At 46.2% G+C, this 24,571-nt stretch overlaps 1 long non-coding RNA gene across 1 annotated transcript in view; it reads right to left on the bottom strand.

Moving 5' to 3' along the window:
- The window catches only part of LOC123289054 (uncharacterized), a 64,017-nt gene that overhangs the window by 9,922 nt on the left and 29,524 nt on the right, over window positions 1-24,571 (bottom strand). The window contains exons 3-4 of the long non-coding RNA XR_006532794.2: window positions 21,860-22,201; window positions 21,592-21,776 (exon numbers count right to left, since the gene is read on the bottom strand). This is a non-coding gene — a long non-coding RNA (uncharacterized lncRNA). The remainder of the gene's footprint in view (window positions 1-21,591; window positions 21,777-21,859; window positions 22,202-24,571) is intronic.

The raw sequence follows: 24,571 nt of genomic DNA, 5'->3' as shown, positions 1-24,571 counted from the left end.
TATGTGGTCCACAGCAACATAAACCTGTCTGCAGTCTTCCCGTGTACACAGAACGTGACTGTGTGAGCATTTGCCCAGCTTGTCAATGAAGGGCCTGCCACTCCTTCCAGTCACTGGGAACCAAAGGACGGCAATGGCGTTCTTTTCTTCCCCTGCATGTGAAAATCTGCAAATGAGCCTCAACGCATAACTGGCTAGTATGAATGGCCAAAAGAGTTATCTAGAGCTTACTAAAATAAAAAGCACTCAAGTGGTATGTGACCCACCCAGTGTTACCAGCAACCTGGTACCCAGTGCCGCCCTTCTTACTTGGCCTCTTGGGAAGGAAAAAAAGATGAAAGTAATTAATTTGCCACATGTTAGAAGGTTCTAGGTATGGCGTAGTTGCATTCAGACAGGATAGAATCACAAATTAACACACTTTTTTTTATCATGAATTTATATGCTCTGGTTAGTGCAGAAAATGAAAATATGAGAACTATATTGAAGAATTCGGTTCTCAACACTGACCTCATCCCCACCTCTGTGCCTCCTGCTCTTCTCCTATTGCAGCAAATCAACATGGCCACCATGGTGGGACTACCTATGATTACCTAACTATGTATCTGAAGTGGTATCAGATTGGGATCTGTTCAACTTTTCTCCAAATTCCTGTCTCCCACTTTTGCTGGGCATGTGGTTTGCAAGAATTCTCTGCTCTTCTCTTCCAAGAATAGCTATAGAGATGGTCAAGGTCAAAGGTCACCAAGTCACGAGGGGCACTTCTCGAACATTCCCACCAAAATCTCCCAGGGATAAGAGGAGTCAGCACATCACCTGGAGGGTTAGCCAAAGGCCTTCAGCAGGTGAATGCTTCTTCAAAGTCTCATGCTTTATCTTAAAACTTTTGGAAATCTTTCATTTTTGCCCCTAAGTGCAGATATCTTAATATAAAAATAATCTTTTCTATCACTCATGTACTTGGAGCTGAAGCTTCAGGAGGACACATCATATGGATCCAGTGTTTCAAGGGCCATCTTGCATTCTGAGGGTACAAAAATGTCCTTGATCCTTAAAAGTCAGGACAAAGGGAAGGAACGGGGAGAAACAGAAGGAGGGAAGCTGTCTGGCCATCCGAAGGGCTGAGTTAAAGCTGTTGTAAATCGATAACAAATGTGCAGATGGGTGTGAGCTCTGTGTCCCACTTGTGCTGGCAACACAGCCACCTCTTCACAGAAAGGAACAATTGTCAGAGGGCTACTGCGTGGCTTGTTTCCCAGGCAGGGCTCCTGGTCTGCAAGCAGAAGGCTGACTCACTGGAATGCTTCTGCACTGACCAGCCCAGAAATCCCCGGAGAAGCTTCCCAGGCCTTCTCTCCTTCCTCAGCAGAGAGCTAGGGAGGTGAGGGTCCCACTGCTGTTCTCTGGGACCGCGTCTCAGCTGCCCTCGGCTCAACAGAACAGGTCTTCCTCCTGATTGGGGTCCCCAAATAGAATGGGCACCGGGGTGTGGAAGGAGTGGCCTCCATGCGGTGAGGCCCGGTTACAGCACTGCGAGCTGTTGTCACCAGGCCGTATCTGGCCATCTGGGTATGTTTGTGAGGACCGTTGCCATGACACCAGTGAGTGAGGTAGTGCGGGCCAGCCAGGGCTTCTCACAGAACTGATAGGCAAGTGGGGCATGTAGAGTGGTGGGACCTCAAAGAAATTCTAGAAGGTGCTGGGAGGGAGGTCGGAGCCTGGATGACTGTCGGGGGCAGGGGTGCAGGGAGGGGCAAAGAAGCTTCTAGAGGTTCCAAGAGATTATGCCAGAGGTAGTGCTGCTCCCTAAAGTTCCCTCAGAAACAGCCCTCAGTTTCCTTCTCTTGCCAGACCTTCCTGGGCCACCAGGGCCCTTTTGGCTCTCAGATCAGGCCAACTCTGTACAAGGATAAAATAGATATATGTACAAACATATATAACATACTATATATATATCATTGCAAATATATTTGCAATGAGGGCAATATATATACATTGCAAAATTTTTTCCTCTCCTTTTCTGAAGAAGAAAAACTAAATTTAACAAAAATAAAGCTAAAATAACTTCTACAATTTTCCAGTAAAGGAAAACGTCTGCATGGAAGCTAAACCTCTGTCTCCTTGAGAAGCGGGCTTGGGGAGGGGTCGGGGGCACGGTATCTTCTGGTGTGAGCATAGGACCAGAAGAAGGGAGAGGAAAAGGACGGGGGCCTGAGGGGTCAGTAAGAGCAGGGGCGGAGGCCATTTCACAGTCAGGCAGTCAGCACTTCAGGGACTTTAAGAACAAAGAAACCTCAAGACTTTGCCCCGACACAATCTGAAGAGATGAAAAGCACAAGTTAAGTACAAATCACAGAGCTGGGTTTTGTGCCTTCCCCATGTGAGCAGGGAGAGGAAATGGAGCTGGGGGCCAGGGCACCGTGATAAGAAATGTTTACACGGCAGGTACCTGCCAGTGTTTCCCACGCTCTAATGCTCACAGCAACCCGGAGGGGGGTGGGGCGCAGCATCAGTCTCCCCATTTATAGACGTGAAACCTATGGCCCAGAGGGGCCAAGCGGCTTGCCCAAGGTCACACAGCTAGTAAGTGGGAGACCCAGGATTTGAACACAGTTGTGTGGCCCGGAACCCACCCTCTCAACCGTGACCCTATACCACTTGTCTAGGATAGTGGTTCTTAAGTGTATGTTTGCTGTTACTCTCAGGAATGGTTTCTGAAAAGCAAGATTACAAGTTTAAAACAAGAAAAAGTCATAGAGGGAAATTTCAAGCAGGTTTTGGAAAGTAACGTGAACAAGAGCTGAGTGTGGGAGGGCTGGTGAGACGGCCTCCACCGGGAAGCGCACCTGCGTGGCTGGATGGTTAGCCATACCCCGGCACACAGGCGAACGGACGGGCTGCGTGCAGCATCTCCGACTGCCCTTTGTTCTTCAGTTGGTTCGGAGCACTGGGTAAATGGAGGAAGGGTTTCCCAGGGCTATCGTCACCTCACAGCCCCATTTTCAAAATGCTCAGCCTTGAGTTTCCAGGTGCATTCAGTCTTTTTAAAAACTCAAACTGGAGCTAAGACAAAAACAAAACCTGCTCTGTTGTGATTACCTAAGGGGTTGTTGACCGTAGAGGAAGCCCTCAGACAGAACAATGCTGGGAGTCATTCAGAATACTCTAGAACACACAGGACACACTAGAGTACTCTTGTTGGCTTTTCTGACATCATCCTACCTACATACTTGGTCTTCTTCCCCTTAGCCTTGAGAAGAAATTGCTGGGAGAAACTTATCACCAGGTTCCCTGGCCAAAGGGCCGTCTTTCTGCTATTCCACAGTAGCCCTGGGGGTCTAGTGATTAAGATCCTGCCTTCTCACCCCAGTGACCCAGGTTCATTTCCTGGTCGGGGAACCACACCACACTTCTGTCGTTGTCACACTGTGGTGGCTGCACGTTGCTGTGATGCTGAAAGCGCTGCCACTGGGATTTCAAATAAGCAGGGTCACCCACGGTGGACAGGTTTCAATGGAGCTTCCAGACTAGTAAGAAGGACCTGGCCACCCACTTCCAAAAAAACTGGTCCTGAAAACCCTATGAATAGCAGTAGGGAACTGTCTGATAGAGAGCCGGAAGGTAAGAGGATGGCACAGAAACACCAGGCAGGGGTCCGCTCTGCTCTACACAGGGTCGCCCGGAGTCAGAATCCGCTCGAGGGCTCTACCAACAACAGCAGTCCAGGAGTTAGCATTCAGCATCCTCAGCATTTCATGGTCTTTGGGGAGCCTGAAGAGCCAGGTTCTTTCAACTTGTGTACTTAGAATCCTATCTAAGTGATCTACAGCAGCTTTTCAGATGTAAATTCCTTGCTAGAAAAAAAAAAAACCCATAAATTTTCTTTAAACTGAACCAAACCTGTTTGAGTAAATGAAACCTCAGAAAAAAATTAAAATCTCTTTCTCATTGCTTTGACTTTTCCTCTCTAGATGCTATTGCGTGTCCAAGTTGAACAGGTAGGAGTCACTCTGAGAAACATAATCACTAAACATCTACCTAAGGGAGGAGTGAGAGATGCTCCGCCTGAGTTCTAAACCCTGGGCTGCAGAGTTTCTGCAGATGAAGAGCGACATTGTTTCTGATAAGCGTCTCTGATTAAACCACTGGGAGGAAATAAAGTCTGGTTACATGATGGGCTTTCCGTTGTCCTCTTGCTTTTCCCCTTCCTTTTGGCGGCACCAATCCAGGGGAGAATGTGTTGTTTTCGTTGGGTGTGCGAGAAGAATCCACTCTGAATTGAAAACTCAGTTCAGTGAGGAGTGGTTCTCAACTATGGTGTCATGACAGACTGCTATGTCTCAATAACTCATGAGGAGTATCACAAATAAGTTACTCCTAGGAGAATACCAAAGCATGGGAATGAGTTCCTTTACAAAAGACCAATTAGAGCCACCTCCATGTTCTCACCCTCCCAGAGTCACTGATAAGCCCATGTATGCTAATATGCTTTCTTAAATGGCAGAGAAAGAATCACAGCTAGTGAAAAAAATTGCACATCCTCAATGTACAACCATGGGCCACCTCACATGCAGTATGATGACTACTGTTAAAAATAAACAAGTCGAAAAATAAGTGTTGGCAAGGATGTGGAGAAATTGGAACGCTTGCGCACTGTTGGTGGGAATGTAAATGGTACAGCTGTCGTGGAAAACAGCATGGCAGTTCCTCCAAAATTGAAAATAGGATTACCATATGATCCAGCAGTTGCACTACTGGGTGTACATCCAAAAGAATTGAAAGTTGGTTCTCAAAGAGATATTTGCACACCATGCTCACAGCAGTGTTATTCACAATAGCCAAAGAGTGGAAGCAACCCAGTGTCCACTGACAGATGAGAGGGTAAACAAAATGTGGTATACACATACAACGGAATAGTATATTCAGCCTTAAAAGGGGAGGAAATTCTGACGCATGTTACAACATGGATGAACCTTGAGGACATTCTGCTGAGTGAAAGAAACAGTCACAAAAACAAATAGTCAAATTCACAGAGACGGAGAGAAGACGGTGGTTGACAGGCTGCACGGGGAGGTGTTGTTTAGTGGGTGTAGAGTTTCAGCTTTGCGAGATGGAAAGGGTTCTAGAGATTAGCTGCACAATGATGTGAATGGACTGAACAATACTGAACTGCACACTCAAAAACAGCTAATACGGTAAATTTTATGTTCTGTGTATTTTACCACAATTTTTTAAAGATTGTTTTTAGAAAGATGGAACCGTGGGAGTGTGTTGCACATGAAATATCACCGAGCACGTGGGCAAGGTGGAAAAACTGCCTTAGAAGATGTTGTATTGGGAAGCTGCAGGGTACCACTCAGACCACCGTCTTCTCCTCACCTTCCTCCATTTCCTTCATCATCTTCCTCACAGTTTATGTACATTTGTCACCAAGCTTATTATTTGCAAAATCTTGCTGACTCGCCCTTTCTTTTCTGCCCTTGCTGTCTCCATGCCCTCGTCCAATCTGCATTCTAACTCACCTCCCTGACTCTATTTCTTTCCTTCCCCTCCAATCCTTGAAGTATGCCACTTCCATTCAGGTATTTCTCTTTGTCTGTGTCACTAGCCCACCAATAACATATAATAATTACCCTTAATGACTGCAGCATGTCTAACCTCAGTTCTCAGTCGCACTAGGCTACCCTCCTTACCAGCAAACCTTGTTTTCTGTGCTTTCTTACATAAGCGTTCATCTCCAGCCAGATCAGACCCTCCGTCAGTTTCCCCTCTGAGCCTCGTGCTAAATCTCTCCATCTGGGAACATAGCAGAGCCCCCATTTCATCTATTCAAGAACAGCCTGGAAGGCTCTTGGCCTGTACTTCCTGTCATCAATCTGAGCCCTGCCCCCTGGGGTGGAGGCGTGAGTCACCAGGCTAGGAGGGAGCCTGCCGTCATCTGCATCTCAGCGCGGCCTGCATCTCTGCTTGTCACTGCAGAGGCAAAATCCCTCTTCGTGTTTGCCTGTGGTTTAAGGGAGAGTGAAGTCCCTCCGTGGCACTGGTGAAACGGGGAGCTCAGAAAAGTAAGGGACATGATAGACCTCTCCCTCTTCTCTACGATTTAAGGCTCTCCTCCTTCAAGAAGCCTTCCCTGGTTACCCCGAGGCTTGATCTTCTCTGCCCTTTCTCTGTTCTGATGACAAGAGAAGAACCTCTGACCTGTAAACACTTAGCACAGGTCTACGTATTATCTGATATTTTTCCTTAATTCATTCATTGGTATGAACTTTACCTCTCCAATCAGACTGTGGACATCTTTATAGATTAGGAATCACGTCTTCTATGTTTCTTGCTTTCACCACATTGCCAAGCACAAAGCTGGACACGTTACAGATGCTCAGTAAAGACCATTGACTGCTGATCTGGAAACAGAACCCTGAGGTCTCCGCAGGCGCCTCCCAGGTGACATGGCCCATCCCAGTGAGCCAACTCGGCTCTCTTTTGCTGCCATACACTTCTCTAGGACTTCCCTTTTCACCCCTGAGAAATGACTGACATGGGCCTGGATGATCAATCATTCAGGAATTCTCTATCAACACTGAATCATGAGTGGGGAAATTCCAAGAAATTTACTTCCCTTTTTCACTTCCGATTTTCCTGATTTCCAAGTGGGACTACTGGAGGTTCCCTAGCAGCACAGGGCCCCAGGAAGATTAGCCATCCTCTGAAATCCCATCACTTAGCAAACCAGAACGTTCCATTGGGGTCCAGTTGCTCTGACTGACGAGACAAAAGGGGACTGTTGTGAAAACCAAATCTCCTGGTGGCTCTCACACTCGGTGGGACCTGGGGCCCCATTTGGGTTCCTCTCCCTAGGAAAGAAACTCTGAGAAATAAACAATAGATTCTCTAGCAGCCTAAGAGAACCTTAACCAACGTTGTCCCTAAGTTCTGAAGAAGCGATGACTAGTCAGGAACCCGTCCAGGGAAGGCCACACCCTGGCAGGGCTATACTCGATGGCTCCCAATTGCTCTGAGGCCTTACTGCCCATGGGACTAGCTTCTCTTGAAAACACAGAGGAGAGTGAGAAACAATTGAAAAACACTCCTTCGAGTCCTGGCACAATAGCACTTTGTTTTGTAAACTCTCAATGCAAGAACATGGCAATTATCTTCTGAGCCAACTTGCTTGAGCAATAAAGGGTTGCAGGGCAAAATGCAGAGATATAATTAGAATATCAGGCCTAATGAAACTAAGAGTTTCAAATTAAGCCCAAATACAACTGTAGCACCACGGAATTGCCTTCCCTTCTTTGCTATCTTGGGGAAACGTCCAGATGTACCAGAAAAAAATATGCTGTCTTTTCCAGGAGTTAGAATGGTAAAAAGCTTGGCGCACAGAACACACGTCACCATTTCTAAGTGTGCTTTTATCCTTTGTAAGTGAAGCTGTTATCAGCGAAGGCAACCTCTCCTCAGGAGGATCTTCCTGCCCGGTGTGCAGCAGTGAAATCTGGCTGGCACCCTACAGACAAGGAACGCCAAGGTCCCTTTTCCTCTCATTCATCGCCTCCTCCAACTAACTCCCGGCTTTCTAACGCCTGCGTCGCTAAGGAAACCGTGACAACATTCGTGCTGCTGCTGTGCATAGCAAGAGCTCAAAAGACAGAGGAATGGGTTCAGCTTGTTGTTCGAAACCAGAAGTAAGATTTGGGGAAATATTCTGAAATATTCCATGACTTGAAGAAATTTCTTCCATTTGAAGAAACTGAAGAAAGAGAGCAGCTAGAATAATCTGCTAGATGGTAGTTACACGTTACTAACAGCAGTGTCGGTTTGGTGAAATTCTCACCAAATCTCTTAGTTTCAGGAGCAACGTGGGGTCTGGTCAGTGGGTAAAATTCCCGGGTGAAAAGAATTTGGTCTGTAAGATTTGCCGGCACCTTTGATTTGCTTGCAATCTGATTGTCTGGCTCTAGTGGCAGTGCCTAGTGAAGTCCCAGGGGTCTTCTCTGACGACTTGTATCGCCTACCATTTTGTCCTCACTTACGTTGAACTACCACGCACAGGCTGTTGAATGCAGCTGTCTGTGGAAAAATTATACCAACCACATGCTTAGGCAGAAGGAACTCACTATGTGGCTTATTTTCTATCTACGAAGCTTGGAAAACAACAAGTCTGCTCAGTCACCTTCCATGAGGACAAATGAAGATGCTTCAGTGTAACCTTCAACCAAACATGTGTCAATCTATAATCAGGCGACATTCAAGATAATAAGAGACACTAACTTGAATCTTAGATTTGAAGGCTACGGAGTGTGTCACCTCCACAATCAACCAGAAGGGGGTTGCTTATGGGAATGGCTTGGGTTTGCATATCTGAAGTCTTGGTGTCACTGACTAGTTTCCTTCTGCAGTTTTCTTACTTTATTTGTAAAAGTAGGCTCCTTCCAAGTAAAGACAACTCCTCCTTAGCAGGGACATTTCTTTTGCTTCTTTGTATCTCCTCCTCCGTACAGACTACAAACACTTGTCCATTGTTGGTACCCAGTAAATATTTTCTGAAAGAATAAATGGATGAATGAAGAAGGACAACATAGGATGTGTCATATGGCTACCAAGAGAATGAGGAAAATATTGTAAAGTCAATTTGAAAAGTTAACAGATAATAAACACGAGAAGTTTTATTCCCGATGAGGTATATGCTATTATTTTACTAACATACGAGAGAAATAAATGTGCCCAAAGAACAATTACTTCGCAATGCAATTAAATAACTGGAAATTCATTTGACTCATTAGCTTGACCAGGTATTTGGCTGAAGTGACTAGCTAGTTTAGTTCATCCAGTCGGCCCTTCTGTGACCGTGTCCACTGTGCCATGGTGGTGACACAGGGTTCCTGTCGGGAGCCAGAGGGAAAGGAAAAGGGAGGCAGGGCTGCAGCTGTGCCATGGTGTGGTCAAGAGAATATTGGCTAAGAGCTAGTAGACTGGTTTCTATAACAAGATCATCATTGCTATCTCCTCTAGAAACAAAGCTCCTTTTCACCAAGTTGGCCTTGATTGAGATAGCTTGGGGAAGTTCTGTTCTCCTCAGAGAGAGTAGAGGGATGTGGAGCAGGAAGCTGACGGCAGTAGATCAGCCAAATTCCAGATTGTACACTGCTCCTAGGATGGGCCCCCTGCTCAGACTTGGGAGGGGCTTACTGGCCATTGTTCTGTGATGCTCCCTTCCTGGCCATTGATCCTCCCTCTCAGGACCATCCACTGGCCAGAGACACAGCAGGGGCTAGTCTGAGAGAGACTGGACTACAGTCTGCTGTCCCAGATCCCTGCCCATTCTTTCATGTTCTCCTCTCCATTGCAGGAGGCTGGGAGCCAGGCCCCTTGCCAGAAGGAGGCTAGAAGACAGGGGGAGGTACAGGCTTTTTGTCTGCTACTGCTGGTGCCATCAATGGCAGTAGTACCAGGACCCGCGAATGCAGGCTCCAGCAGCTCCCAGGGTGACTCTGAGCTCTAGCAGTGTCAGCCCTGGTTGCACCAGCATCAAAGTGTGGCATCCTCAGTGCCCGTTCAAGGGTAACGGCACGGACCCAACAGCAGCAGCTCAGTAGCTCAGCAGACAATGTGGGCTTGTAAAGTCCCAACCCCGGGTCAAAAGCAGCCTCCTGATCTCCCTCTGCTCCCTCAGCCCTTCCAGCACGTTCATAACCCTTTTTGTCTATTGGTCCCCTCTGTTTGAAGCATCCAGAGTAGTTTCCATCTTCCTGTCTAGATCCTGACTGATATGCCTCCACAGCCCACCTCTCTCCCAGTGCAGTCTCAAAGGGCAGGGAGCCACAGCCTGCCTCATCTAGAAGGTAAGGGGGGAACGCAGGACTGAACGGAGCACCACACCTTACAAAACTCAACTCCACTTTGAAAATCATGAAATTTGACAAGCCACCCTTCAGCCAACCAACCCATTATGACAGGCATTCATGGTGGATGCTACGATGGCCACCCAAATGCCCCTGAGGAATGAAGGACTTTTTCCCCCAGCTGCTGGGATTGCTCCCAAGACAGTCTCCAACTGTCAGCCTCTTTGGGAACTGCCTTGGCTGAAGAAAACTGCCTCACCTGAAGTCACACCTCTTCCAGAGGCAGCCCACACCCAATGACGGACCAACAAGGAGTGTAGAGGTTCCATGTTCCAGCCATGGAGGGCCATCCCAGAGCCACAGCTTCCCATGGAGTCAGCGGATGCCTCTGCTAGGACTACATTGCAGCTCAACACTTCCCTCCTCCCAGTCAGCTTCTTTGCCTTCTCTTCCACCCACAGAAGTTTATCCCAAGGGTACTCCCTTACAACTTCCTTCATGCTAATCTCTGCCTCGGGGGCTGCTGCCCAAGGGACCTGTATTAGTTTACTGGAGCTGTCACAACAAAGTCCCACAGAATGAGTGGCTTAAAAAGCAGAAATGTATTGTCTCAGAGCTCCGGAGACTAGAGGTCCAAATTCAAGGTGTCAGCAAGGCTGTTTCCTTCTGAGGGCTGTGAGGGAGGGTCTGTTCCAGGCCTCTCTCCTTGACTTGCAGGTGGCTATTTCTTGTCCACATGGCATCCTCCCTCTGTGGGTCTGCCTCCAAATTTCCTCCTTTTATAAGGACACTAGTCATATTGGGTTATGGCCCACCCTAATGACCTCCTTTTAACTTGATTACTTCTGCAAAGACCCCCCTCCAACTAACGTCACATTCTGAGGTCCTAGGGGTTAGGACTTTAACATATGAATTTTGAGGACAACACGATTCATCTCACAACAGCACCCATCCTGCAACCACATTCCATTATGTTTTCAACCAGGAGGTCCACGTACATGGACCTCACAGCTTTCTGAGCCCTCGCTAAGATTCAAGCTCAGTGGTATCAAGTTGCCTTTATTAGAGGGTCTGCGCACTAGGAAAGTTGAGAGAAAGATGGGGAGGAAGGTTGGAAATGGGTCCTCAACACAGGTTGGCAAGATTTAAATCAGGAAGGACAGTCTGGTTCCCAGGCTCGAGGGAAACCTGCAATGGGGAGTCTGTTGGGAAATCTGCCTTTACAAGGAAGCTATTTATCACACACAGCTGAGGGATGAGAAACAGGCTGAGACATCACCTTGGGAAGGGTGTCTGCGACTCTAACATAATTAGCTTTTTATGTCCTTTGTTCTCAAAATTAATAACAGTATGATGATGAGTAGAGGTGGGAGGAGGGAGATGCAGGCAAAGAGATGATGGATTTTTCACTAGAGAAAGATGGATTTTTTTTTTTTATTTACTAGTGAGCTGTAATGGCATCACCCAGGTTTTTCTCCACATCCATATTGCTTTAGTTTTGAGCTGGAAATGCAAAGATACATTGTTGCGGGAAGCACTGTGGCAGTAAAAAGCCTTAAGTGTCAACATTTTGTTCGTGGAGGCAGGGCAACAGGAAATGGCAGCTACGCAGAAATTCATATAAATACTCAAAAGCAGCTCGAAGCCGCCCTGCACTTTGGGACTCAAGGATGTTCTTATTCGGGCTGGGGTTTCGGTCCCTATCCGGAGCCATCCCAGCCGTGTCCGGAGGGAGCGGCTGAACGGCACAACAGGCAGGGTTACAATGTGGCCCCGGGCCCTGATTCCCAAGAACATGCGCCTCAAAAACATCAGAAGGCAGTGGAGGTCTGAGAATCAAGTGCGAATGTGCTCGTGTGCCAAGAAAACCTAAGACGGCTGTTTTCACAGCGTACTGGGGCTTGGCCGGGTTCCAGAAACCATCAGCAAAGTAGCCTGCCCCGATACTTCAAAGGAAGAGCTCACACCGATAAATCCTGCCCCACGCTTTGCACAGCACACACTTCATCTTGAGCCATTTAATACCACAACGGTGAGTCACCGGGCCGGAGCCCTCCGCCTAGCCACAGGAAGAAAAAAGTCTCCCACAGCCGTGTCGAGGGCGATTCCTCTCGCTCCCCAAAACTGCGCTGAAACAGAGTCGTAAAAACTGTCACAGGGCAGGTGAGTTACAAGCCGGTTCACCTGCAGAGAGCCCCTCACAGAACTGTCACGAACGAGGCATGCCATTTTTCATGACCATGTTTTATCACATTTTGATAAGACCCACCAGCCACGGGGTAAGCAATCTGCTTTACTCCTCAGGTTGAGCTGAGAGCTCAAGAGGCCTTGCAGCCGAGAGACAAGCTGAGAGCGTTTCTTTCACACACACACACACACACACACACACACACACTCTGTCTCACACCTTTCTCGGGAGGTCTGAAACTTGGCAAGCCTCAGTCTTCTAAAGCGTATTCAATGTAAATTAAAATTCAGCAAATATTCTTGGGAATACTCGAGATAAATAATAGCAAGCCTGGGTGTCACGGAAGAAAAGAAAGCATCAGGGAAGGCCAAGGTCGAAGGCCAAGGTCGAGGGCCGAGGCCTTTACTTCTTTGTGGGGGGAAAAAAAGAATAATAATAATTCCTCTGCTCCAAATCCTACGCTGTCTGGACCGCTCCCGGGCTGCTTGGCAGTCAGGTCAGGCCGTCAACTTTGCCCATCTGATCGTTTAGCAAGGGTCTGTGGAAGGATAGTGGAAACAGTCTGAATCTTTTCTTGAATAAGACAAGCAAGCCAACAAAGTCGGTGATTGCATAAGAAGCTGGAGGCCACGTCTGAGGAGACCTATTTGTCTTAGGTGTTTGCATGTGGCCATGGATGCATTCGGGTGGATTGCTGGGCACACAGACGCTTCCCCACCCCTTTCCTCTTCTTGAAGCCTCTATTATGCATGACTCCTGAGAGGACACACTCTCCTCGTGACCTACACGACAGCCCCTTTCCAAAGACTCTTCTGGTTTCACTGAATTCTAATTTCCTTTCCCGCACGTTTTCATTTCTCTCTCCCGGAGCACAAAAGGTAGTCGCATTAGACTCTGGCAGGCACCTTAGCACGGGCTGCACTGCCACATCTGTCAACAAAGAAGAAAACGAGGAGCCGCCGATCTGCCCATTACAGATGCCAGTAAAATCCTGCCCACGCCATTCCTTGGAGTTTTCAGAACTTTAGTCAACAAGACTGTTTCAGAAGGGGTGGCCAACAGTGTGGCCTTTCACTGGGAAGGGCCTCCTTTTTCATCACCTAAGAAATAAAACCCATCAAGTTTTATGTGGGGTGCTCAATAAATCTTATTGAGTAATTCCATGCACATTAGCCACCCTAACTTGAAGAAAGCGAAACTTGGGGAGCATTATGTTGACTTGCCAAGGTAAGGAGCCTGGATTCTGTGGCAAGAAGTGCTTGAGGCCCTGTAGGGAGTGGCGAAGAGCCCAAACCACAGGCAGGCGTGGAGGAGGCGCACAGCTCTCCTCGAACCTCCAGAGTCCGGGTCCTGCCAGCTGTCGGGCAGAGGAGTTGCGGCATTGACACAGCCCATGAGATGCCTGATAGGAAAGGGGCCTGAGCCAGGGCCTGCACTGGGCTCCCGAATCCTGGGCAAGGAGGCTCAGAGCCAGGGTGACACTGGGGTTTCGCCTGCCCAGCCCTCTTTGGGAAGAAGAGAAAAGCAAGAAGAGAGTTTCCAGCGTGGGGGCCTTCTCCAGAACATCATCCCAACCACAGGGATTGTGGTGACCAGCCCTGGAGGAGCAAAGACCACCTACTCGAAGTCAGAAAACTAGTTCTCCATTCTAACTCCATCACTCACCACCTTCTAGAACTTGAGCAAGTTACTTGACTTCTCTGACCTTCCTTCCTCATAAAGCTCTTATGATGACTAAAGAAAAAGGTATCTCATATTATCATAGGCAATGTCGATTAAGCATTTCCTGTAAGCCAGGCCCAGGGCTGAGAAAATCAATATTCCAGTTCTCAGATGAGAAGAAAGTGAAGCCCAGAGCTGAAGTAACTCGGCCAAGGCCACACAGCCGAGACATAGCAGATGCCTAACATATTGGTGGTTATGTTTGTCATTTTAGAACCATGAGAATCTCAGCTACCTCCATAATACATGAAAGTTTTAAAAGAAAATCCGCTGGCAATATTTTTGGTTGCTGATGTATTCGCTGCCAGAACACACAGCTTATAAAACATTTCACCCAGGACGGCCATTGCCATGTGATAAAGTTGGGAGGTGGAGTACACCGGCGGGGGCGTTTTGCTTTGCTGTTTGTCATGTTCTTGCTGCTGGTGGCCACAGCCTCCACAACACCTAGGAACCGGCATGGCTTCCTCCTGCCACCACTTGGTGACAGCTCAGAGGCTGAGAGAACCGGAGGCATGAATGAGACAGAGAGATGGCACGTAAACACCCAAGGGCCAAAGATAAATCTTAGAAAATACACCACCCCTTTACAGAAAAAGCAGATTTCTGTTTTATAAAGGGAAGATTGGCAAGAACTCCAGGCCAGCTGCCCCAGATGGAAAGGGTAACTCTTCAAGCCAATAACATTTTCCTCTCCACAAGTGCCCAAGATGGAAGCCAGCTGACGGGAGTTAGCAGTTCTGTGGCGGAAAATCTCCTCCGCTGAACTCACTCGTCTGTTCCGCAGTCATGGAGCAGAGGCCTCCTGTGCATCTCTAGCCAGTCCACTCGGAGAGTGTCATTTCCACTTCAAGATGAAGGGAGGAGTGGGACCAGGCAAAAGGAAGAGGGGGTTACCTCAAGGTTTCTTTCTCTTCCAAAACTCTGAGATTCTTCACCACGTCCAAGAAGCTACTTTGAACCTACTTTAGGTAAAATAACCAGAACCCCAAACAAGGCTCAATCTGGGCAAAGCTCAGTATTCCTGGCACTTTAGAGCATGCATTTTCTGTCTCTTTTCATAGGGGCTTGAAAAAAAGACATTTCAAAACCCCGACATTGTTCTTTCTCTTCTCCTCTTCCTCTTCTTCCTTCTTCATCTTCTTTACCACCATCATCATCTGCGTATTTAGGGAGGGTGTTTAATTTGTCTTTACAGAAAGTACATTACATAAGCCACTGTTCCTACTGACCTAGTAACGGGACCCAAGCACCCTCGCGTATGTACCGAAGATGCAGAATACTTGCCCACCACAGACACCTGCCCCACATGCTCCAAGAGGGTGCCACAAACAGCCCCAGGTGAAGGGGTTCTTGAAGCATAAATCGCTATGTTCATACCATGTGACCCTAACTCCCTGACCGCAGGCAGCAGGTCCAGGTATAGAAGCCTGACCTAAGGGCAGCCGGTCTCTGAGTTGGCCTGACACCAAAGTCACATCCCCCAAAGACAACGGGGATAAGTGGAACCATTCAGATTCTCTCTCCTGAAGTCTAAATGAGAATCAGAGAAAGAGAGAGAGACAGAAAGAGAGACGTGAATTGGAAGGTAGGAAGGGAACAGAAGCCGACATTCGACGGAAACCGAGAGCAAAAGAAGCCACAGGCAAGAGAAACCGTGGATAGGCGGGAGCTAAAATAAGCCTGCACTGCTTGGTTTTGTAGTGGCATGGACGTAGAAAACTCCTGCTTCTCTAGGGCAACAAGATAATCCAATTCCTAGAGCTGCTTTCAATCCTGTATAACCTCCAGCTCCTGCTGTCCGTTCCGGCTCCGTGAGACCCGGCTCTGTGATCTCCCATGAGGCGTGCTACAGATTTCTGCTGACATGTATCCATCAGGGAGTCTCCCTTCCTTCATCGTAACCTCAGTCAGTCCCTCTTTCTTATAATTGAAAATACCTGTTAAATAGAGTATGCCACATGGGCTCATTGGCTGCGTAATGATTTCTAACCTGTTCACAGCTCCATTGACATTAATGCTGCTGTTCTGGAAAATTCCAGGATTCTTCTTCCATTTTTATTGAGCTGATGATCTGCCTGTTTCAAAAATCCTCTAAACCTTTTATTTGCACAATATCCTTATACCACCTTTAAGATGCCCACGCTGTCTCTAGCCGCCCATGACTAAAAGCCCTGACACTATTACTTCAACTACCACCTTACATTTGTACTTTTCCAGGCGGATTTTTCCAAGAACTTTTCCAAGTGATTTCATGAACATGATCTCTTTTGAACATTGCAATAACCTTATGATGTAAAAATTAATAAAAATACCTAATATTTGTATAGTGCTATATAATTTAAAGACCACTTTCACATACATGATCTCATGTGAACAGGTCCATTTCACAACCCTGTGAGGTATTTTTCTCACTTCACAGGTGAGGAAATAGATTCAGGAATGACAAAGAACCCTCCAAGTTTACACAGCAAAGAATGGTTTCTACTGGGACGCACAGCCTCCGTCACAGCGTTAAAAGGCTACGTGGTCTTTTTCCCACCGTGGACACACAGGGACTGCTCTCGGCGGTGCTCATTCAGCACTGGAAGAGCCTGGTTTCTTGTCTCGAGTTATTAAGTCACAGGTCTTTAGGTTCACTGTGCACCATCCCACACGACATGGCCGTTTAAAGAGGAAACGCACCTTTGTCTTCCACAGGTGCATAAATAATCCGCTGATAACATCAATTGTGCACGTACACCTGTTTCTTCCTGGTCGCTCAATATGGTATGTATGTGTCCCATAACCCAGGCTACCTGGGGAAAGCCTTGCTCTAAGACAGAGGGCTTTGGGAAATTGCTACTTGCCGAGTAGCAAGTCACGGCAACCTGCTACAAATCCGTTGGACCAGTTCAGCTGGTGGGACCGAAAGTTGGCATCGTTTTGGTTTAAGAGAGAGAGAGAGACTCAAAATATAAATTGTTGTTCATTTTTAACGGTAATAAATATGGTTGCTCTAAAGCTAGCACGTGGAGCTCATTGTTTTATCGTTCCTTAAATAAGACCTTGACCTTCAGTGCCTCTTCTTCCTGTCGTTTGAAAGCCAGGGAGTTTGCATTTCATTTGCCCCGGTAGCTGTTCATCCCAGACACACAGATGGCTGAGGCTGGTCACGACAGCAGCTCCCGCGATCAGAGCAGCACTGTCCACGTGATAAAGTAAACGGTGTGTGAAACAGCATGAGCTGGATTCTGGGGGCCCCTCCACAGTGTTGGAACTACAGCAGAGAGAGGCACCCTGATAAAGGTCAGCAAATCCATGGCAACACTCCACATCAATCAATCAAGCCGTTCCTGCCGAAACCAGACAGCCACAGATTCCTCTAAACATATATTCTAGTTGCCTACTTACCCACAGATCAGACCTGATCACAAGACAAACCCTACCTGCCATTTAAAATTGCAATGATCCCCAGCAAACGAGACTGCCCAGGATTGACCTTGGTCCCACAACGATCAGGTCCAACTACGCAATCCCACTGTGATGGGACTCCACGGCCAGCACTGTGGAGGGGGTCACTCAAATGTGTCCATCACCCTCTACTACGAATGTGCCTGTGTCACTCACTGCCCTGTTCACACTGGGAACTGCAGCCAGAGTTACTCAAGGGCCACATGCCAATAACACAGGACCATGATTCCCCCAACGGAGCACGTGGCTTCACACCTCTGTGCTTTTACACTCTGTTTCCTCCGCCCGGAATGTCCTTTCCTTTCCCTCCCCTCATAGATGACTTATAAACTCCTCCTGGTCCTTCAAGATTAAATATTATCATCAAGTCATAACTCACATCTAGGTAAAACCCCTAGAGAAACGTGTGCACCAGGAACCATACACAGATGTTCATAGCAGTGGTTAAATCGCCAGTGGGAGTGGGTAAATTGTGTGTGTTCACACAATGGGATACTGCATGGCAAGGAAAGTAAATAAACTGGAGATGCGCCTAACATTAATGAAGCTTATCAACAATGTAGAATGAAAGAGGCAAAGATGAAAAATAATGTATATTCTATGATTTTCTTTATATAAAGTTCCAGAACAGGTAAAACTAAACTATAGTGTTTAGGAATACATAGGTGGTCAAACTATAAAGAAAAGGACAGCAATGATCACGATAAAAACCTAAACAGGCTGGTCTCATCCGAGAGAAGAGAGGTTGGTAGGGAAAGTGACTGAGGGCTTCTGAGGTGCTGCTGACACTCCATTCCTTGAAGTGAACTGTGGTGACTCGGTGCTCATTCTTTGTCATAGTGTACATTTATATTTTATGCACTTTTCTGTATGTATTCTGTATCTAATTATTTTTAAAGAGATAAAAGGAAAAAATGAGTACAGAAATTATCCAAACAGAAACTCCTGGTTAAGAAATGTCATCAAAAACATCATCCTGTTGACTGGAAAGTCCCTTTTAACAGACAGCAGGACCACTCATGGTCCTTTATTAGCAGGGAGGCCCCCTGCATCTACATAAACCTGCTGCGTTAGTAGAAGGGTGACAAAAATCCTTCCTCTGGTGTACCGTGACCACTGTAGCATAAAAAACACGTTTACGGAAAATAAGTTGATCCTATATTTTTTTGAGGACCCTAAATTCTTGCTTTGTCCTGTCTGCCTGGAGCAGAGCCTTCAGATTGTGGTTCGTAGTGTTTGTGTTCTCCCTTCTGGGGTCATCTCTTCCACAGAGGCAAATTTTAAAGCTATTTCTGGAAGCCAGTCTTGGCTGGCATTATAGCCATATACCATTTTTTATATTTTTAAATAAGGAGGAATTCATAAACTTCTTCCAAATTGGGAGGCAGACAGGTGCATCAAAGGTAATGACGTCCTGCCTCCTCCAGTCCCCCGTGACTGCTGTTGGACATGGGTCCCTTCTTCATTCCCATCCTAAAGTGGGTCCACGGCTGCTCCATGCATCCAGCAGCTGCCGGGGTCCTTTGTAGGCAGCTGCTCCTTGAGGCTGTGTGAAATGAGTCTGGTATCTCCTGGCACCCCGCAACTCGGCTCTAGGGTCTGCGATACGCTCCAGGGTACAGGTAGGAATTACACGCTCAGAGCTCAAGATGCTTTGGGCCGCTTCTTTTGTAAGCATGAGAGATCAGCGTTTTATAGAGAAGCTCAAGTTCTTGGGCAGTGGCCGGGGGGGTCGGGGGGGCGACAGTCAGTATCTAATCGGCTGAGTGGCTTGCCAAAGAACCTGAACCAAGGCAGGTGGCAGGGGAGATGTGAGGCAGTGCCAGGGCCACTCTGAAATCCTGATGACAAATCTAACTGCACAGCCAAGCGCATTACTCTGGCCAGAGCTGGCAGGATGCCTAAAATGAAGGGAGGAGTGTGGAAAGCAGGAGCAGTGGGGTAAAGTTTTGCTTTGTTTTGTTTTAATTTCTGGAAGAATCTACCTAAGTTATTAGATGGTATAACATTAAACTGAGGAAAGAGGATTTTGTAAAAAGAGAAAGGAATCTGCTGGAAAAACAAAGAGAGACAGGAATATACACAGAAAGAGAGAGTCAGAGAGACACAGAACACATAGAAAAATAGAGATGGTGAGAGATGCTGGAAGCCGAGACAGACTGAAAGAGAGACAGGGAGACAGTGGACAGGAACTTTCCCTACCTCCACTCATTTTTTTAGGTTAGGATGTCAAAGTGGAGCTCTTTGTGCCTCTCCAGATTTGTGCTGTACTTAAATCCACTTAATGACTGTGATGAATTGCATACTTGCCACCAATAGCCTTGTGCTCACCCGCCCTAAATACTGCTGGGCTGTAAACATGGCTTTTAAAAAGGAGCCAGTTTTGATGTGAATTCGTGTTCACCTTTGTCAATGGTACGTGGGAGGCAGGCTAGCTGCTGTCCGCCAGTGACTCATTGCACTGGCCTGGCCCAGTCCCTCTGGACGGAGGGCACTGCCCTGACTGTATGCAAATCCGGGCTTTTGCCATCCAAAGAAACAGCTCTGGCAAAGGAGAGCATTCACAGCAGGAGCAGAAATAGCTCCGTTATTGTTTGACGACCAGTTGGACCCTAGAGGACCCTCCCAGGCGATGAGCAGCTTCAGCTGGAAATAACTAAACAGCTTTAAAGGGAAGGGGCTGAGGAGGAGGAAAGTTAATGAGCTTCAAGCAGCGAAAGAGTTACAGCGCAATTAACTCCCAGGCGGTCTCATCGACCTATGGCAAGGTCGTCCATTCCAACCCAGAGTTTCCTCCCCAGCTAGAATTAAAGTTAATTCAGTGTCAAAGGACGTTGGAAGAAAAGCCCTGCGCAGGACAAGAGTGAGAAATCAATGACCTTCACAGAGAAAGGGACACAAATGGCTGCTCCTTCCTGCACAGTTCAGCAAGTGGGTGGACTTTAAGGTGCGACTGTTGGATTGTCTGAACTAGACTGAAGGAAGTCTCAGTCCTGGCCGTTTGGGAATATCATGGGAATATCCGCCTGATGCCTGCAGAAGCTGTTGGTTTTGACTACTGCTGCTGCTATTTTCCTTAAGATTGGAGTCCACAGAACTGTGAATGGAGAAAAAATTTTCTCTTCAATCAACTGGGAAGCCCTGCGCTTTTGGCCCTCACACGCCACTTGGGCATTCCGTGCTCAGGATAGAGAGCCCTATGGTCAGTGGCCTCTCTCGCATATTTAACACCCAGAGCAGATAATTTTTTTTAATTTAATTTTTTTTCCTTTTTCTCCCCGAAGCCCCCCGATACACAGTTGTATATTCTTCGTTGTGGGTCCTTCTAGTTGTGGCATGTGGGATGCCGCCTCAGTGTGGTTTGATGAGCGGTGCCATGTCCGCGCCCAGGATTCGAACCAATGAAACACTGGGCCGCCTGCAGCGGAGCACACGAACTTAACCACTCGGCCACAGGACCAGCCCCTGAGTAGATAATTTTTAATATCATCTCCTCTATTCAACAAAATTATTTCATCAAAATCTTGAAAGAAAATAAAAAATAACATGGCCAGAAAAGGCAGTGAAAATTTCACAGGAAGTGAAAATTTTCCTTTATTATACTTTATATATAATCTTGCCAGTAAAAGAGAAAGTTTATTTTATGTACATAAAAGGAAAAAGCTGCAGCTGCTATGGAAAACAGTATGGAAATTTCCCAAAAACTTAAAAATAGAATTACCATATGATCCAGCTATTCCACTTCTGGGTATTTATCCAACGAACACGAAAACACTAGTTTGAAAAGATATATGCTTCCCTGCGTTCATCACAGCATTATTCAGAATACCAAGACTTGGAAGCAACCTAGGTGCCCATCAAGGGATAAATGGACAAAGAAGATGTGGTATATATACACAATGGAACACTACTCAGCCAGAAAACAAGATAAAATCATACCGTTTGTGACAAAACGGATGGACCTTGAGGGTATTATACCAAGCAAAATGAGTCAAACAGAGAAAGACAAACACCGTATGATTTCACTCTTATGTGGAAGATAAACAAACACACGTATAAGACCAGATTAGTGATTACCAGAGGGGAAAAGAGTGGAGTAAACTTTAATAAAATCAAAATATCGACAAAAAGTTCAAGTCAGAAAACTATTAAACGATATAATTGTAGTAATAGTTTACTTACTGAATTTATTCTTTAGTCTTAAAACAAATAATTATAACTTTAAAAAAGAGTACACTTCAATTTTAAAGATATTGTTCACATTCAGTAAAATATTTCATGTATGAACTAAATTTGCACTTAATAAAAATACTGTACCCCCCAGGTTTACAGTGTTCCACCATTACAAATTTTAAACACAAAGAAACACTCGAAATGTTCACATACCATGACAGAAATGAGGTCATTCAAATTCTGTTTCTTTATCTTTTACAATCATTAAATGCAGGAAAACGCAGCAACGAGGAGGCGGCTGAGGAAGAGGCAGAACAGCTGAGTCTCTCCTCCCAGAGCAGGCGGAGGGGCAGGCGGCACGACGGGGTTCTCTTTTCTAGTTTACCTATTCAAAGCATCTTCAGAATAACAAAAATGTATCAGTTAGGGTTCGGTTCAGCTGCATGTAACAGTAGCCCAAATAAGCGACTGAGTAACTTACAAGTTTATTTTCCCTCCCATAAAAGAAGCCTGAAGTGGGCAGCCCGAGGCAGTAAAGGCAGCTCCACAGGCATCAGGGACCAGATGCTTTTCATCTTTCTTCTCCAACATGTTTAGCGCACGGCTTCTATCTTATCTTCAAGGTCACCTCATGGTCCAAGATGGCTGTAGGAATGCCAGCCATCATCTTTGCTTTCCGAGAGAGAAAAAAGAGGTAGAGGAAGGGCAAAAAGGCACCTCTCCCAGCTGAGGCAGCCTTCGTGAAGATTTCTAGAAAACCAACCAACCGCTCCTGCTTCCAGGAGACGAGGAAATGTCTCTCTTTTTCTAGGCACATCACCACCTGGAATAAAAGCAGAGCTCCGCTTGTGAGGACGAGGAGACTCAGGACTGAGCAGGTCCCCTATCTCTGCCACGAGCTGAGTGCCAGCCCTGAGCAAGGCCTTCATACCCATCACCCCGCTCCTTCCTCAGAACACCTCCACAAGCCCGTCCCACTAAAACAAGACAAGTCTCAGGGATTATCAACCCAACAACCCAATTTTAACTAACATTTGAATAGAAGTTTAGCTTTTATACAATTTCCCCCAAAGATCATTTAATTCCCCAAACACCCTCCTTGCAGTAAATAGTGCTAGATTTTGCAGAGGAGGAAACTGAGATCTCGAAAGCTTTGATTGGTTCAAAGCCACACGCTAACGAGAGGCACAACTGGACTAGTGACTTCCTGACACGTGGCCACACATTGGGCTTTATTTCCGTATTTTTTAAAGGAAATTAAACATACAGAAAGGTCCAGAGAATATTACAAATGTCTAGCCATGACTCAGAATTATCAAATGCTGATAATTTTGTCATTTTGCTTCCAATTTCTTTTCTTTTAGATTAAAAAGAACACTACTGAGAAAGTTGAAATCTGCTTTGTAACCCTCCCCATCACATCCCCCTTGCTCCCTAAATGTAATCGATGTCATTAGTTTGGGGGGGTACCCTCCTGGTCTGTATTTCTCTATTTTCATCTCTCCTATGCATCCATATATAAGTTATTTTTGCAGGTTTTTTCCACTCAACAAGTGTTTTGAACTGTACCCAGGTTAATGCACATGGTTCATTCATTTTAACTGCTGTGTGATATTCTAGCATGTAAACATACAGTATATTTTATTGGTTCATTTCCATTTTCCTACAGCGTACACTGAGTGCCTTCTCAATACACACATGAGGAAGTATTCTAAGAGCTTTCCATGTATTAGCTCCCTTAATCTTCACAACAGATCTACCAGGAAGGGATTGTTATAACCTGAGTACAGAATGAGGAAACTAAAGCGAGAGAGAAGTAGGAATTTGTCCAACATGTCACAGCTGATAAGCAACAGAGCCAGAAGTCAACCCCAGAGAAGCCGAATGCAGAACCCCTGTCCCTGACTCCTACTCTTCCTCACCCGGACCTAACGCTTGGCATCCTGCCCGGTACAGCCGTAGCTGCCGTGAAAATAGCGCCCCAGCGCTCCGCCCCGACCCCGTAGGACTCTCTGCCCGACGATGGGCAGCAGCTGTTCTGATTGTTCTGCGCCTGCTCTCTGCTTTGTGGCTTAATATTTTGAAAGTCGCTTTTGTTCTGTATTGACTGGACTCTTGGGTTGTTTCCAATTCTTCACCTCTACAAACAAGGAATCTAGAAGTAGTGATGCTGAGTCATAGATTATACCCATTAAAAACGTTCTACTAGAAACTGCTAATTGCTTTGGAAAGTTGGCTATGCTAATGAACTAATGCACTATACTAATAGCTGAATGGAAACTCCTGTCCCTCACCCATATGTTATATCACCGAACTTAATTTAATTTTGCCAGTGTTGGGTGTAACATTGTATCTCCTTGTCTTTATTTGCATTTTGCTGATTACTAGTAAAGTGAAGAGGGTTTTTTGGTTTCTTTGCTTATTGGCAATTTAGGTTCACCCTTGTTTGAATTGTCTTTCTCCATTCTTTGCATGTTTCAAAAGTAGCTTCTTATTTTTTTTTTTTAGGAAGATTAGCCCTGAGCTAACTACTGCAAATCCTCCTCTTTTTGCTGAGGAAGATTGGCCCTGAGCTAACATCCGTGCCCATCTTCCTCTACTTTATACATGGGACGCCTACCACAGCATGGCTTTTGCCAAGCGGTGCCATGTCCGCACCCAGGATCCGAACTGGCGATCCCCGGGCTGCCGAGAATCGGAACGTGTAAACATAACCGCTGCGCCACCGGCCCGGCCCCGAAAGTAGCTTCTTTTTTCTTTTATGTATTTTCTTTTTATTCATACAGCTTGGACGTTAATCCTTTGCCTGTTACATCTGATGCAAATTCTCCCCAGCACCTTATACTGGCCCCACCTCTGCTATCTTCAGTCACATAGAAGTTTTTACTTCAATATTGTCAAATCTATAAATTTTGTCCTTTATAGGATGCACTTTTTGCTACTTTAAGGAAAGAATTATCACTCTTGAGGTAGCGAAGAAATTCTGTTTTCTTCTAATTGTTTTATAATTTTGTTTTTTATGTTTATGTGTGTGTGTGGTATGAGGAAGAAATCCAGTTGCATTTTTTTCTACTTGGAAATCATTCCAACACCATTAAGTTAGTAAGTTATCTTTTCCCCACTGATTTTTAGTACCACTTCTAGCTTTTCCAGCAGTTCCATTATGCACTGGTCTGTTTCCCCTTCTTCCATG

Source organism: Equus asinus, chromosome 9 (genome assembly GCF_041296235.1).
Source record: "Equus asinus isolate D_3611 breed Donkey chromosome 9, EquAss-T2T_v2, whole genome shotgun sequence".
Classification (NCBI taxonomy): domain Eukaryota; kingdom Metazoa; phylum Chordata; class Mammalia; order Perissodactyla; family Equidae; genus Equus; species Equus asinus.
This window is presented reverse-complemented; position numbering and strand designations above follow the sequence as displayed.